This window comes from Haliotis asinina, unplaced genomic scaffold, assembly GCF_037392515.1.
Source record: "Haliotis asinina isolate JCU_RB_2024 unplaced genomic scaffold, JCU_Hal_asi_v2 scaffold_19, whole genome shotgun sequence".
NCBI lineage: Eukaryota > Metazoa > Mollusca > Gastropoda > Lepetellida > Haliotidae > Haliotis > Haliotis asinina.
Genome location: NW_027133891.1, coordinates 1,183,795 through 1,201,979, shown reverse-complemented (window position 1 = coordinate 1,201,979; position 18,185 = coordinate 1,183,795).

The following is an 18,185-nucleotide window of genomic DNA, read 5'->3' as shown; positions in this document are numbered from 1 at the left end:
AACCTGCGTAGAACCCATTTCTGCATCTTCCCTCAGCAGCAGTTAGTATAACTTCAGTAAACCATTACGACTTTCTGAAACATGTAAATACGTTTTAAGCTTGATTGTTCAATGATCACAGCATCCCCTCTCAATGCTAATACAGTTTGTGAGGAAATTGCCCACATAGTAGAGAAGCTTGATTTTTGTTGAGAGAAGCGTTAGTAAAATGTATTCAAAACATTCTTTATTGTCTCCATGCAGCCTCGGGAATGAGCGGAAACACAAGAAGGCAGTTCCCACTGTGATCGAAATTCGCTAAACTAGAGGTTGCTAGTGTAGCTGTGGTAAACCTGGTTAATAGAAATACAGAAGTACAAATCAGTGGTTGATATTGTGGCTGAGCTTGTATAATCTAGTGGCTGATATTGTAACAAACCTTCCACATATCAGTCGTTAATAGAGTGATCTTCTACAAACTAATGGTTGATATTGTGACTGAGATTCGTTAAACCACTGGTTGATAGTGTTGCTTCAATGTTATGTTCATAGGCAACAGATGCCCCAACATCAAAGACCCAAAAGTATTATCGTTCTGAAAACATGGACATATTCTATTTTTCTATATGTTCTATTTTATCATATTTTTCATCTTATATCTTGTCTGAGGAAATGACATGTATACTTGTACTGACTGAGAAGTCCTCCGCAGTGTGAGTAACACTGAAACAAGTTGTTGTACAGTCATTGTTAGATAGTAAACTTGTAGTAATGGGAGTGGGGAATAAACCCCGTAGTACACTGGCTAGAAAGGCTAATAGCCGTATTGCTGCCAATGACGTCACATTGTATCACAGCTACTGGATAGTCTCTCCCTTTCTCTCTGTCTCTCTCTTTCCCTCTCTCTCTCCCTCTCTCGCTGCACAACTTTACAAACATGCGCTGGTATCATCCAACCACATGTGGCGCAAATATCATATGTATCCATGCATTACAGCAAACGCTACCCCTCAGTCCTACCCCTTCAATCTTCACTTTAATGTTTAATAAATACATTTCGAATTGTCTTAAAGACTTATTCCGTAACACTAAAGTGGTAGAGCTCTCAAAATTTCCCAATGCAAGCACAATTACACATTCAAGTTAATGCAATATACCCACTGGATTTAAGTCTAGATACAGTCATTTTTTTTTTGCCAATTGTTTTTAGATTACAAGCTGTGCTACCGAACCACACAAATTGCTCTGATTGAAGCCAGGCGGAGTTATGGCCGTTCCTTTGTGCTTCCCCCATACACTTCTCGATGTGTTCTTTTGGGAACCTGTTGAAAACTCGGTTTCTGTCACCTATTTAAGATACTTTCATTTCAAATTTCAAACCTGTGGTTGATAGTGTGAGTGAGTGATATATTCTGGTAATGTATATTTTCAGTGTGAATTATGTCCTGTATGCAATGCGGGTGAGTGAGTGAGGATATGGTTATTTCTTGCCCACTGTGTATCTCTAGAATAAATGTTTGACAATTTGCATTAACAATCGACATTTATTAAGATAAAAAAGGCTGAATGAGGTTTCACTCCGCTTATATTCCAGCAATGTCACGGTGGGAGACACCATAAATAGACTTTAGACATTATACCTATGTGTGGAATCGAGACTGGGTTCTCGAACGCCTCTACTGTATGGTAGAAGTCCCTGCTGAAACTGTTAAACAATGAAACGTTGTTGATGAAATAGTGTTGTTCTACTAATGGCGTGGTCCACAAATCATGGAAAGGTAGTATAATTGAATCAGTGCCAAAAACTCAGAGTTATGAAGTTAGGTATCATTAGGACATAGAGGATTATGAGTCGTCGTGTTTGTTTACTGTAATTTGTATCTAGGTGATTCATTTCTTTTAAATTACAGTAGCTATCACTACATACATATACTCTTCAAAGAAATATCCACATAGCAGTGCAAACGGATCAAAGTATTGTTCCATGTTCAAGCATAAGTATATCAATGCACTGCAAATAACAATGACAACCCACCAACAGACGGACTGACAGGTAGATACATTTGAACAGCCATCAATAAAGTCTGTCTGGCCAGCATGTGAAGGTTGTTCGGAACGCAAAGCAGTTCATTGGTCTGCGAATCGTAGATTAGACATGGATGTGTGTAACGTGTTGAATGATTGAAGCTGTCGCCCATGTAGACCGTCTTCTCTTTCTTCTGTCTGTTCGTAATCACTATTACTTGTTCCGAAGTTACCTTCAATAAACAGGGCATATATTGTCAAACTCTGTGCACTGCTTTATGCAAGCCTGATGTGTTATAGCAGTGTAAGGAGCCAGAACATATTCATTGACACAGATGGAAAGTGCATATAAACGAGTTTCACTGCAGTGACAGAAACACTGAATGGAGAAGACTGTTGCCGATTGTACCAAATTTTCCCCATGCAACAGATTTAATTGTTACCAATTACTCTCGGTACCACTGTTTGGACCATTAGAACAATGTGTAAACAGTATTTAACCGATTAGAATGTTTATGGAGGAATTTACAGGGTTGCGCTCTCGGCTCTGGACACTGTGCCTGGATTAACTGACATTGTTTGTACATAGACTAGTTATAACACCACGGAGAACTGTTATATAATCCATACAGCCAGTGGCTGATAGAGAGAGTAAGGGAGGAAGTGGTTCCCCTTAATAATCTGTCCTCAGTAAGTGATCTTTTATCAACATCAAGGAATAACAATATCATGTATCCTCCGCAATCAAGCCTTGCTTTGACAAACCAGTGGTTGATATTGTGAGCGAGTGAAGAAACTTTAAAAGGGATTTGTCTTCAGTTACAAACATGTCGTACATACGTGGCCTTTTGTTTTCACCAAGGAGCAACAGTATCATGATCCTCTGCAATCAAATCTTACTTCGACAAACCAGTGGTTGATAGTGTGAGTGAGATGTTCAGTTATAAAGGGTTTTACTTTCAGTAAGATTGATGTTCACCCATGATGCATGATGCCAGTAAATGGTACTTTTATCAAAGTGTAATAATTTCGCCAAACCCAGTGGTTGATAGAGTGGGTGAGTGAGTGCCGTCTTCACTTCTTAGCGATTCTAAATTTAGTGAGGCTTATATTTTATCCTGGATGCCCTGTTGGAAGTATGTGGTCTTGTATCTCCCTCAAACTGGTTTAACATCGGTAATTAAATCTGTGTTTGAGAAACCAGTGGTTGATAGTGTGAGCCAGTGAGTAGTTCCTTTAATAGTCCATTAAACATTGTCCACTTAAACCTCTTGTGAATTAACAGTCATTAGTGTGCATGTTTGTGTATTCCTTTTTCTCCAGCTTTTCTATCATTGAGAATATATACTTGAGTAGAACCCCTTTCAGCCTCTTCCCTCAGAATATACAATAACAGTTAGTACTATAATTGCAGAGAACCATTACAACATGCAAATACCGATGTAAATACCATAGAGACGCTTCATTTTTGTTGAGTGAGGCGTTAGTAAAATCTATTCAAAATACTCTTCATTGTCCACATGCAGACTCAGGAATAAGAGGAAACACTACAAGTCAGTTCACACTGTGAAATTCGCCAAACCAGTGGTTGATAGAGTGACTGGCTTTCTACATAAAGACCTTATACAAATCAGTTTTTTGATAGCAAGACTCAGCTTCTGTAAGCCAGTTGTTGATAGAATGACTCATCTTCTTTAAACCAATGGCTGACAGAATGACTGATCTTCACCACACCAGTGGTTGATAGAATGCCTGAGTTTCTACAAACAAGCAGTTGATAAATTGAGTTTTGTTACAATCCGTAATGTGTTCATAGGGAACAGACGCCCCAACCACAAAGCTCCATAGTATTGATAGTATTTAGAGGAAATCTGCCGCATACAGTTTATATTATAAACTGGTACTAATTGACAAGTGAGAATGAGAGCATAACATTGGAACAACATGTTTTACGGTGATTGTTATATTGTAAACATGTATTAATGTTTGAGGTGAATAAATACGGTAGCTCACTGGCTTGGGAGGCTGAATGGCGGTATTGCTACCAATGACGTCACACACTGTTGCACATTATTACATTGTTTCGTGGCAAGTGGATACTCTCTCTCCCTCCCTTTCTCTCCCTGTATCTCTTTCTCTCTCTCTCTCTCTCCCTCTCTCTCTCTCTCCAAATCAGTGGTGGTTGAGTGAGTTACTGACCTTCGTCAAACTAGTGGTTAATAGAATGAATGAAGTTCAAACTAGCTAGCAAATATCTTTAAAAGTAGAAAACTATTTTGGGCAGTATAATGTAGAAATGGGCTATATAGATCGTCATGAGCTGAAGACGTCTACAAACTCTATATTTCTGTATGCAGATTTTTCTTGTTGCCAGCAGATTCAAAAACAGAATCCACATTGTCAGATGCTTGTTTCATGGTATCAAGCATAGCCTAGGTAGTCGTTAACTTACTTCAAAGAAATGTGCAACTCATGATTCCAGAGATGCAGAGCACGTCTACCTACAGAGCTGTGATAAGCAGGAATAGGGAGGAGCCCATGAAATTGTAAAGGGCAACATCCTTTGGATCCTGTTTAGCATTTGCATATTCAAAACATATAACCAAAACATCAAATATTTGAAAATCAGCAGCAGCTTCTGCTGACAACTACCTCACACATGCTGGTTTATGGACGTGGTTGCAGTTCCTGGAGTTTGTCATATTTGACTAACGAAACCTTGACGTATCGGTACTGGATACCAATATATGTCTGATGATCCACAATGACAAGCATAGTCACCCTTTATGGCAAGTCTGGGTTGCTGAAGGCCTGTTTTACCCCGGGACCTTCACGGGTCGAAAACTGGAACAATTTACTACATGAACGTATGACAATGAAATCAACCAACCAACAAGTCTAAGATGTCTGTATGACTTAAAGAAACGCTGACAATAATCAGTGACCAACTCAGTGAGTGTTTTGCGGAATTTATGTCCTAAAAGTTAAAACCCTGTTGAAAGCACTAACATTAACACACTGTCAAAGTTCATTATATTTACTAGGAAGGGGTGCAAAAAGAGGGATATCTAGAGGACAGGATAAATATATTCTGACATAAAAATATTCAATAATATTATTTCATCCAAGTGATGTTACCCTACGCTGACCTTGACGTTGCCCATCTGGAAAAATCTGACTGCTGTGGTCCTTATAGTTTGTATAAACACATTGATTAAGATAACACAGATCATTAATCACGTCATTTGATAGTAAGGATGGTTGAAAGGACATCGCATAAGTCTGTATTAGTGGTTTTTGTCCTAAACAATAACCTTGTGAAAGACATGTGAGAAATGTGTGTTTCGTTTTGAGGTGAAAGATATTATATCTATATGAGCATATACAGTCACCCAGACAGCGCACGCACAAGCCCAACTGCCGACATACTCTGTAACAGAATCTTCAGTCCAGTCTTCAATAGAGTGAGTGAGTGGGTGGTTGTTTTCCCACCTTATGCCTACTGGTGGAATTGAGTTCAGAGGTAAAAGCATTAAAATATTTGTTTGCAGGAGTTTGTGGGCCGTTCAGGTAAATCCCTTGAGGTGGCACAACAAGCTGGCACTTTTACTACTTTCACGACTTTGACAGGTGACAAACTTTAAACTGGAAATATTCAACTCACACATCATGTTCCAGTTTACGAGGAGAACATGGCTTTATACACGTATTTAATCCTTGAGACCCTCACATTTCACAGGAACTAATACGTATTGTGCCCACTTACCAGCAGTTACAGGCTCTGTGAGAAAATATATCGCACCACTGAAATTACAGTTTGTTTACACGAGTTTGTATGGAAAATCCTTGTTTATACATTGGTAACGTAAACAGTAGCTTAGTTTGATATCTATGAAGGTCCATGTTGGAATATTGATGTTCAGCAACCCATGCTTGTCGGAGGAGCGATTGACGGTATCCGGTGGCAAGGCTCGTTGACTTTGTTCCAAGTTTCACAGATCGATGTTTATGCTGTCGATCACTGCTCGTTGTCTGGTCCAGACTCAGCTATACAAACCGCTTGAATATTGCTGAGTGTGACGTAAAACAAACCTGATTCACTCACCAGAGTTTCAAATGTGAAATGAATTGCTAGACTTGATATCACCTCACTGTGGCCTCCTCCCCGGTTTTCAAGTATGGCGATGGTCACGTTACTTGGTAGCTCGAACGTTCAACGTAATACAACTCTTTTTCAGAATCTGACTCCATTTAAAAAATCACCCTCAGTCTATATTATTATTTGAAGCTTATCAGAAAAATTAGTTCTTCAACGCCAAATATTAATTGTACAACACATACTGACACGCTGGACGGAAAACAGCGTCTAACATTTACAAGTTTTCTGGCAGATGTCTTTCAAAATATGGTTACAATAGCTTATGCTAAATCATCGCTGCGCCGGAGTTTGGGGTCATCTGAATTAGTCTGGCGCAGAAATGATGCCGTGCCCAAGACTTCATAGTTAGCTTGGTCTCTCGTAGCGTTCCAAATGTCGCTATTTGTCATTAATTCAACAATCTTATTTATTTACAATTTATCACTGTTTTAAACCTCATCACTTTCTGAAGTACTCAAACATTTTCTGAGGTTTCTGTTAAATAAAAAAAAAAGCTTTTGTAGGATTTTAAATGTTTCATAGCTGTTAAGCATGTAATTTAAAGATTATTGAGACTTTCCAGAAATGCCAGGTGAGGGCACGTCTAATTTAATTTGGTCATGTTTGAAAACAACATTCTGTACACGCGCCAAGTCATACAAATATGATGTGCAGATCTCACACCTTCTGAACACTTTGAAATATTATAGAATAATTTGTGTTTTAAATCTTTAGAATTTTAATCTCACTCTTTCATCAATAATTTCATGAACAAGAACATTTCCTGAACGAGTAAACAGCTACTTTTTCAACCGTTTAATTATTGTTAAATGAAAATCTTCACAATTAATCATTGTATTGTATGGAGGCTTATGTAACTGAAAGATGTAAAAAGAGATCGATCAGTTTTCTTCATATTTCAGTGCAGTTTAACTGCATGTGTCACACTACATGTGCAGGCTTATACATGCCCCAGGATTACTTATTGTATGGTATAAAGTCATCTGCTGCAGAAAGTATGGGTCAGTCAGTCGCTGATGTTACGTCCCCTTTAGCAGTGTTCCAGCAGTGGGTCACCAGAGATGGGAACAATATCAGCAATTAAATCAAGCTTCCACACACAAGTGGTTCATGTAGAGACTGAGTTAGTGAATGGGTGAGGAGGGACTTGTCCACTTGACCCAACTTCAATAAAACTGTGTTTTCTTTTCGACACCTTGTAGGCTGGAAGTGGCCGTGTGTCTACACCCAATAGGAACAATATCAGCAATTACATCTAGCTTCCACAAACCGGTGGTTGATAGCGTGAGTGAGTTGTCCACTTGATACAGTATGTTTAGTCTTTGATGCCCTGTCGTCAGATATGAAGATGACGAAATGGCCGAAAATATCTCTTTACAGATTATCTGGAGACTTCCCTCAGGTAGCTAACTCACGAGGACTTTCCCAGTGCAAATACAGTTGCACAGTCAAGTAAATTCAGTCAAATGCAACCATTTATTGCTGATTGTTTTCATATGTCAGAATAACAAAACGTGTAACCGTCCTACATAAATGACTCTCCATGAAACCAAGCCGAGTTATGCCCCTTGCATTGAGCTTCCGCATACACCTCGCTGTCTTCTTTTGGGAACTTAGTGAAAACTTGCTGTGGCCTGGTTAACATACTCCATTTCGAATACCAAGCCAGTGGTTGATACTGTGAGAGAGTTAGTTATTTGTTCGTTTAATAAGGAGTCGGTCGTCAGTATGATTTATGTCTTTTTTGCGATGAGGGTGAGTGAGTATGGTTTTACGCCGCGTTTAGCAGTATCACGGCTGGAGACTCCGGAAATGGAGACATTGTGCCCATGTGGTGAATCGAACCCGGGTCTTCGGCCTGACAAGCGAACACTTTAACCACCAGGCTACCCCTACAGCTGCAGATGACAAAGATCGTTAATCAGGAAATTTGATTATCAGTACGGTTGAAAATTCATGTATTAGCGGCGTTCTTACTGAATATACTTCCTTACAGCAACGTTGTCCATATGTGTATGTCACGTGTGTATTAGAACAGAAACTGATGCTCACATCAACACACATGTGCAAGCAGCTGAAGTGCACGATTATGGATGTGTATTTTAAACCTTGTACAAAACTTACAGTACATTACAGTACAGTGTGTAAGCAGGTATCTGACCTTCTTATAAGATGACCCGCACGTACATGTGGAATATACATCATAATATTATGAATACGAGTTTCAGTATCGAAGAAAATATGTAAATTTCAATATGACCCGTTCGTGCAAGAGAACGATAACCATGTAAAAGACATGTCAATAAGGTGTGCTTCGTTTTGAGTTGAAAGATATTATATCTATATGAACATACACAGTCACCTGGACAACAGACGATCAACTGAGTCACAAACCTAATTGTCGACATACCTTTGTGGGAGTCCCAACATCACACACACGCCTGCAGTTGGACGATGCATGCTGTTCAAACAAAAGGGCACGTTTTCATTCTTCAGTCTTCAGCCTAGTGTTTAAACAACTAGCTATGCTGCCAGTGAGCGAGTGAGTGAGTGAGTGAGTGAGTGAGTGAGTGAGTGAGCGAGCAAGTGAGTGAATGAGTGACTGCTGCTCCTTTCTGTAACAGAAAGGTGTACAAATAATCCAAGGCCGAGTGAGTGAGTGTCATTGTCAACCTGGCCAGCTATTCGGAGTGCTCCGTAACAGAAGCTTCGGTCCAGTCTTAAATAGAGTGAGTTTTTTCCCTCGTTATATCGCATGTGAACAACCCAGTGATCGAAAGTGTGAGTGACTGTTTCTGCCAGAGTCAGTAATGATAAAAGCGATGCTCTGAAACAGAACCTTGTTCAAACAATCCAGTGTTAGATATCATGAGTTTTTTTTAATCACTAAGATTGTGTGTACTGTAAGAGTTTATGGATCAAACCAGTTATTAGTAGCTATCTTTCTTCTCTCATGTAGACAGCCTCAGTAGTGTGGTGAGTGAAAGGTCGCGGTTTTCATCCACGGCCGCGTCCTACCACAACACCTTAAAATATGGCACACGTTGTTCCCTGCCTGGTGAGCAGTACTTTTTCCACAGTATCAAAGTAAATATTTCATAGAAACATTCAAAATGTCATCTAAATGCAATCAGCATGTACAAAACTGTCCACTAAAAGCTCTTTTAAATGTAAAGTCATTTTTATCCAGATTTTCTATTCTATCCTTGAAGAGTGCATACTTGAGTAGAACCCATTTCTGCCTCTTCCCTCAGAATATACAATAGCAATGGGCGATCTTTTTGAATTTGTCTTCAATTCACTAATCCGTTAGGTGCGTTGATCCGAACGGTCATGCGGACAGTCCATATCGTATGCGCGATGTGAACCATAAGTGTTACTATGACACTTAGAGGCAGTTAACCAGTATACTCCTCATGGTAACGTTCCCACCGGTGTATGGACAGATATCTTTTCCCTTTAAAGTCGATATATGCAGTGTTATGTCCTGAAATATTTATTCCATGATTCTGTGATACACCTGGGACAGGCATGACTGCTTACATTAACTTCAACAAGCCAGTGCCTGACAGTACTGTGCTTGTCATAGAGTTTGATTGAATTTAGATGGGCTACTGTCTATATTGCTACACTATGCAAATAAATTCCAATTTCATTAGAATTTCAATAAGACCCAAGCAAATCGCCTGACAATGACTTCTGCAAGTAGAAAACCCAAACTGTAGCATTTCAAGACGGAAGGGGTCAACTTCCAAGACAAGGTACTGTGAATGTCATAGATATTCATAACAGAATTCATTGAATTTAGATGGTTTACTGTCTCTATTGGTACACTATGCAAATAAATTATGAATTTATTGGGATTTGAATGAAAGGAAGCAAAGATACTGAGAGTAACTTTTCAACCGTCGAAGACCAAAATCGTAGCATTTCAAGACAGAATAGGTCAACTTGAGAGGCTAGGCACTGTGCTTGTCATACATTTTCATACCAGATTTGATCTATATTAGATGTGTTAATGTCTATGTTGTTACACTATCCAACTAAATTATCAATTTAGTGGAATTTGAATGAAAGGAAGCAAAGATACTGAGAGTCACTCTTCAACCGTCGAAGACCAAAATCGTAGCATTTCAAGACAGAATAGGTCAACAAGCGAGGATGGGCACTGTGCTTGTCATAGATATTCATAACAGAATTAATTGAATTTAGATAGTTTACTGTCTCTATTGGTACACTATGCAAATAAATTATGAATTTATTGGAATTTGAATGAAAGGAAGCAAAGATACTGAGAGTAACTTTTCAACCGTCGAAGACCAAAATCGTAGCATTTCAAGACAGAATTGGTCAACTTGTAGAGGCTGGGCACTGTGCTTGTCATAGATTTTCATACCTGAATTCATTCAGTTTGGATACTTTACTGTTTTTATTAGTACACTATGCAAATAAACTCTAATTTGATTAGAATTTGACTGAAAGGAAGCAAATAAACTACCAGAAACCTTTTGGCCATTGAAGTCCAAATCGTAGCATTTCAAGACAGAATGGGTCAATTTGAGAGGGTGGGTACTGTGCTTGTCATATATTTTCATACAAGATTTGATTGAAATTAGATGTGTTCATGTCTATATAGTTACACTATCCAACTAAATTATCAATTTAGTGGAATTTGAATGAAAGGAAGCAAAGATACTGAGAGTCACTCTTCAACCGTCGAAGACCAAAATCGTAGCATTTCAAGACAGAATAGGTCAACTAGCGAGACTGGGCACTGTGCTTGTCATAGATATTCACAACAGAATTCATTGAATTTAGATAGTTTACTGTCTCTATTGCTACACTATGTAAATAAATTATGAATTTATTGGAATTTGAATGAAAGGAAGCAAAGATACTGAGAGTAACTTTTCAACCGTCGAAGACCAAAATCGTAGCATTTCAAGACAGAATAGGTCAACTTGAGAGGCTGGGCACTGTGCTTGTCATACATTTTCATACCAGATTTGATTGAAATTAGATGTGTTAATGTCTATATTGTTACACTATCCAACTAAATTATCAATTTAGTGGAATTTGAATGAAAGGAAGCAAAGATACTGAGAGTCACTCTTCAACCGTCGAAGACCAAAATCGTAGCATTTCAAGACAGAATAGGTCAACTAGCGAGGATGGGCACTGTGCTTGTCATAGATATTCATACCAGAATTCATTGAATTTAGATAGTTTACTGTCTCTATTGGTACACTATGCAAATAAATTATGAATTTATTGGAATTTGAATGAAAGGAAGCAAAGATACTGAGAGTAACTTTTCAACCGTCGAAGACCAAAATCGTAGCATTTCAAGACAGAATAGGTCAACTTGTAGAGGCTGGGCACTGTGCTTGTCATAGATTTTCATACCTGAATTCATTCAGTTTGGATACTTTACTGTTTATATTACTACACTATGCAAATAAACTCTAATTTGATTAGAATTTGAATGAAAGGAAGCAAATAAACTACCAGAAACCTTTTGGCCATCGAAGACCAAATCGTAGCATTTCAAGACAGAATAGGTCAATTTGAGAGGATGGGCACTGTGCTTGTCATAGATTTTCATACAAGATTTGTTTGAAATTAGATGTGTTGATCTCTATATTGTTACACTATCCAACTACATTATCAATTTAGTGGAATTTGAATGAAAGGAAGAAAATATACTGAGAGTGACCTTTCAACCGTCGAAGACCAAAATCGTAGCATTTCAATACAGAATAGGTCAACTTGAGAGAATGGGCACTGTGCTTGTCATAGATATTCATGACAAAATTCATTGAATTTAGATGGTTTACTGTCTCTCTTGCTACACTATGCAAATACATTATGAATTTATTGGAATTTGAATGAAAGGAAGCAAAGATACTGAGAGTAACTTTTCAACCGTCGAAGACCAAAATCGTAGCATTTCAAGACAGAATTGGTCAACTTGAGAGGCTGGGCACTGTGCTTGTCATAGATTTTCATACCTGAATTCATTCAGTTTGGATACTTTACTGTTTGTATTACTACACTATGCAAATAAACTCTAATTTGATTAGAATTTGAATGAAAGGAAGCAAATAAACTACCAGAAATCTTTTGGCCATCGAAGACGAAATCGTCGCATTTCAAGACAGAATGGGTCAATTTGAGAGGATGGGCACTGTGCTTGTCATAGATTTTCATACAAGATTTGATTGAAATTAGATGTATTGATGTCTATATTGTTACACTATCCAACTACATTATCATTTTAGTGGAATTTGAATGAAAGGAAGAAAATATACTGAGAGTGACTCTTCAACCGTCGAAGACCAAAATCGTAGCATTTCAATACAGAATGGGTCAACTTCTGAGGCCGGGCACTGTGCTTGTCATAGATATTCATGACAGAATTCATTGAATTTAGATGGTTTACTGTCTCTATTGCTACACTATGCAAAAAAATTATGAATTTATTGGAATTTGAATGAAAGGAAGCAAAGATACTGAGAGTAACTTTTCAACTGTCGAAGACCAAAATCGAAGCATTTCAAGACAGAATAGGTCAACTTGAGAGGCTGGGCACTGTGCTTGTCATAGATTTTCATACCTGAAATCAATCAGTTTGGATAGTTTGCTGTTTGTATTACTACACTATGCAAATAAACTCTAATTTGATTAGAATTTGAATGAAAGGAAGCAAATAAACTACCAGAAACCTTTTGGCCATCGAAGTCCAAATCGTGGCATTTCAAGACAGAATGGGTCAATTTGAGAGGATGGGTACTGTGCTTGTCATATATTTTCATACAAGATTTGATTGAAATTAGATGTGTTCATGTCTATATAGTTACACTATCCAACTAAATTATCAATTTAGTGGAATTTGAATGAAAGGAAGCAAAGATACTGAGAGTCACTCTTCAACCGTCGAAGACCAAAATCGTAGCATTTCAAGACAGAATAGGTCAACTAGCGAGACTGGGCATTGTGCTTGTCATAGATATTCATAACAGAATTCATTGAATTTAGATAGTTTACTGTCTCTATTGCTACACTATGTAAATAAATTATGAATTTATTGGAATTTGAATGAAAGGAAGCAAAGATACTGAGAGTAACTTTTCAACCGTCGAAGACCAAAATCGTAGCATTTCAAGACAGAATAGGTCAACTTGAGAGGCTGGGCACTGTGCTTGTCATACATTTTCATACCAGATTTGATTGAAATTAGATGTGTTAATGTCTATATTGTTACACTATCCAACTAAATTATCAATTTAGTGGAATTTGAATGAAAGGAAGCAAAGATACTGAGAGTCACTCTTCAACCGTCGAAGACCAAAATCGTAGCATTTCAAGACAGAATAGGTCAACTAGCGAGGATGGGCACTGTGCTTGTCATAGATATTCATACCAGAATTCATTGAATTTAGATAGTTTACTGTCTCTATTGCTACACTATGCAAATAAATTATGAATTTATTGGAATTTGAATGAAAGGAAGCAAAGATACTGAGAGTAACTTTTCAACCGTCGAAGACCAAAATCGTAGCATTTCAAGACAGAATAGGTCAACTTGTAGAGGCTGGGCACTGTGCTTGTCATAGATTTTCATACCTGAATTCATTCAGTTTGGATACTTTACTGTTTATATTACTACACTATGCAAATAAACTCTAATTTGATTAGAATTTGAATGAAAGGAAGCAAATAAACTACCAGAAACCTTTTGGCCATCGAAGACCAAATCGTAGCATTTCAAGACAGAATAGGTCAATTTGAGAGGATGGGCACTGTGCTTGTCATAGATTTTCATACAAGATTTGATTGAAATTAGATGTGTTAATGTCTATAATGTTACACTATCCAACTACATTATCAATTTAGTGGAATTTGAATGAACGGAAGCAAATATACTGAGAGTGACTTTTCAACCGTCGAAGACCAAAATCGTAGCATTTCAATACAGAATGGGTCAACTTCTGAGGCCGGGCACTGTGCTTGTCATAGGTATTCATGACAGAATTCATTGAATTTAGATGGTTTACTGTCTCTATTGCTACACTATGCAAATAAATTATGAATTTATTGGAATTTGAATGAAAGGAAGCAAAGATACTGAGAGTAACTTTTCAACCGTCGAAGAACAAAATCGTAGCATTTCAAGACAGAATAGGTCAACTTGAGAGGCTAGGCACTGTGCTTGTCATAGATTTTCATACCTGAAATCAATCAGTTTGGATAGTTTACTGTTTGTATTACTACACTATGCAAATAAACTCTAATTTGATTAGAATTTGAATGAAAGGAAGCAAATAAACTACCAGAAACCTTTTGGCCATCGAAGACCAAATCGTGGCATTTCAAGACAGAATGGGTCAATTTGAGAGGGTGGGCACTGTGCTTGTCATAGATTTTCATACAAGTTTTGATTGAAATTAGATGTGTTCATGTCTATATAGTTACACTATCCAACTAAATCATCAGTTTAGTGGAATTTGAATGAAAGGAAGCAAAGATACTGAGAGTCACTCTTCAACCGTCGAAGACCAAAATCGTAGCATTTCAAGACAGAATGGGTCAACTTCTGAGGCCGGGCACTGTGCTTGTCATAGGTATTCATAACAGAATTCATTGATTTTAGATAGTTTACTGTCTCTATTGCTACACTATGCAAATAAATCATGAATTTATTGGAATTTGAATGAAAGGAAGCAAAGATACTGAGAGTGACTTTTCAACCGTCGAAGACCAAAATCGTAGCATTTCAATACAGCATGGGTGAACTTCCGAGGCCGGGCACTGTGCTTGTCATAGATATTCATAACAGAATTCATTGAATTTAGATAGTTTACTGTCTCTATTGGTACACTATGCAAATAAATTATGAATTTATTGGAATTTGAATGAAAGGAAGCAAATATAGTGAGAGTAACTTTTCAACCGTCGAAGACCAAAATCGTAGCATTTCAAGGCAGAATAGGTCAACTTGAGAGGCTGGGCACTGTGCTTGTCATAGATTTTCATACCTGAAATCAATCAGTTTGGATAGTTTGCTGTTTGTATTACTACACTATGCAAATAAACTCTAATTTGATTAGAATTTGAATGAAAGGAAGCAAATAAACTACCAGAAACCTTTTGGCCATCGAAGTCCAAATCGTGGCATTTCAAGACAGAATGGGTCAATTTGAGAGGATGGGTACTGTGCTTGTCATATATTTTCATACAAGATTTGATTGAAATTAGATGTGTTAATGTCTATATAGTTACACTATCCAACTAAATTATCAATTTAGTGGAATTTGAATGAAAGGAAGCAAAGATACTGAGAGTCACTCTTCAACCGTCGAAGACCAAAATCGTAGCATTTCAAGACAGAATAGGTCAACTAGCGAGACTGGGCACTGTGCTTGTCATAGATATTCATAACAGAATTCATTGAATTTAGATAGTTTACTGTCTCTATTGCTACACTATGTAAATAAATTATGAATTTATTGGAATTTGAATGAAAGGAAGCAAAGATACTGAGAGTAACTTTTCAACCGTCGAAGACCAAAATCGTAGCATTTCAAGACAGAATAGGTCAACTTGAGAGGCTGGGCACTGTGCTTGTCATACATTTTCATACCAGATTTGATTGAAATTAGATGTGTTAATGTCTATATTGTTACACTATCCAACTAAATTATCAATTTAGTGGAATTTGAATGAAAGGAAGCAAAGATACTGAGAGTCACTCTTCAACCGTCGAAGACCAAAATCGTAGCATTTCAAGACAGAATAGGTCAACTAGCGAGGATGGGCACTGTGCTTGTCATAGATATTCATACCAGAATTCATTGAATTTAGATAGTTTACTGTCTCTATTGCTACACTATGCAAATAAATTATGAATTTATTGGAATTTGAATGAAAGGAAGCAAAGATACTGAGAGTAACTTTTCAACCGTCGAAGACCAAAATCGTAGCATTTCAAGACAGAATAGGTCAACTTGTAGAGGCTGGGCACTGTGCTTGTCATAGATTTTCATACCTGAATTCATTCAGTTTGGACACTTTACTGTTTATATTACTACACTATGCAAATAAACTCTAATTTGATTAGAATTTGAATGAAAGGAAGCAAATAAACTACCAGAAACCTTTTGGCCATCGAAGACCAAATCGTAGCATTTCAAGACAGAATAGGTCAATTTGAGAGGATGGGCACTGTGCTTGTCATAGATTTTCATACAAGATTTGATTGAAATTAGATGTGTTAATGTCTATAATGTTACACTATCCAACTACATTATCAATTTAGTGGAATTTGAATGAACGGAAGCAAAGATACTGAGAGTGACTTTTCAACTGTCGAAGACCAAAATCGTAGCATTTCAATACAGAATGGGTCAACTTCTGAGGCCGGGCACTGTGCTTGTCATAGGTATTCATGACAGAATTCATTGAATTTAGATGGTTTACTGTCTCTATTGCTACACTATGCAAATAAATTATGAATTTATTGGAATTTGAATGAAAGGAAGCAAAGATACTGAGAGTAACTTTTCAACCGTCGAAGAACAAAATCGTAGCATTTCAAGACAGAATAGGTCAACTTGAGAGGCTAGGCACTGTGCTTGTCATAGATTTTCATACCTGAAATCAATCAGTTTGGATAGTTTACTGTTTGTATTACTACACTATGCAAATAAACTCTAATTTGATTAGAATTTGAATGAAAGGAAGCAAATAAACTACCAGAAACCTTTTGGCCATCGAAGACCAAATCGTGGCATTTCAAGACAGAATGGGTCAATTTGAGAGGGTGGGCACTGTGCTTGTCATAGATTTTCATACAAGTTTTGATTGAAATTAGATGTGTTCATGTCTATATAGTTACACTATCCAACTAAATCATCAGTTTAGTGGAATTTGAATGAAAGGAAGCAAAGATACTGAGAGTCACTCTTCAACCGTCGAAGACCAAAATCGTAGCATTTCAAGACAGAATGGGTCAACTTCTGAGGCCGGGCACTGTGCTTGTCATAGGTATTCGTGACAGAATTCATTGAATTTAGATAGTTTACTGTCTCTATTGCTACACTATGCAAATAAATTATGAATTTATTGGAATTTGAATGAAAGGAAGCAAAGATACTGAGAGTAACTTTTCAACCGTCGAAGAACAAAATCGTAGCATTTCAAGACAGAATAGGTCAACTTGAGAGGCTGGGCACTGTGCTTGTCATAGATTTTCATACCTGAAATCAATCAGTTTGGATAGTTTACTGTTTGTATTACTACACTATGCAAATAAACTCTAATTTGATTAGAATTTGAATGAAAGGAAGCAAATAAACTACCAGAAACCTTTTGGCCATCGAAGACCAAATCGTGGCATTTCAAGACAGAATGGGTCAATTTGAGAGGGTGGGCACTGTGCTTGTCATAGATTTTCATACAAGATTTGATTGAAATTAGATGTGTTGCTGTCTATATAGTTACACTATCCAACTAAATTATCAATTTAGTGGAATTTGAATGAAAGGAAGTAAAGATATTGAGAGTCACTCTTCAACCGTCGAAGACCAAAATCGTAGCATTTCAAGACAGAATAGGTCAACTAGCGAGGCTGGGCACTGTGCTTGTCATAGATATTCATAACAGAATTCATTGATTTTAGATAGTTTACTGTCTCTATTGCTACACTATGCAAATAAATCATGAATTTATTGGAATTTGAATGAAAGGAAGCAAAGATACTGAGAGTGACTTTTCAACCGTCGAAGACCAAAATCGTAGCATTTCAATACAGCATGGGTGAACTTCCGAGGCCGGGCACTGTGCTTGTCATAGATATTCATAACAGAATTCATTGAATTTAGATAGTTTACTGTCTCTATTGGTACACTATGGAAATAAATTATGAATTTATTGGAATTTGAATGAAAGGAAGCAAATATAGTGAGAGTAACTTTTCAACCGTCGAAGACCAAAATCGTAGCATTTCAAGGCAGAATAGGTC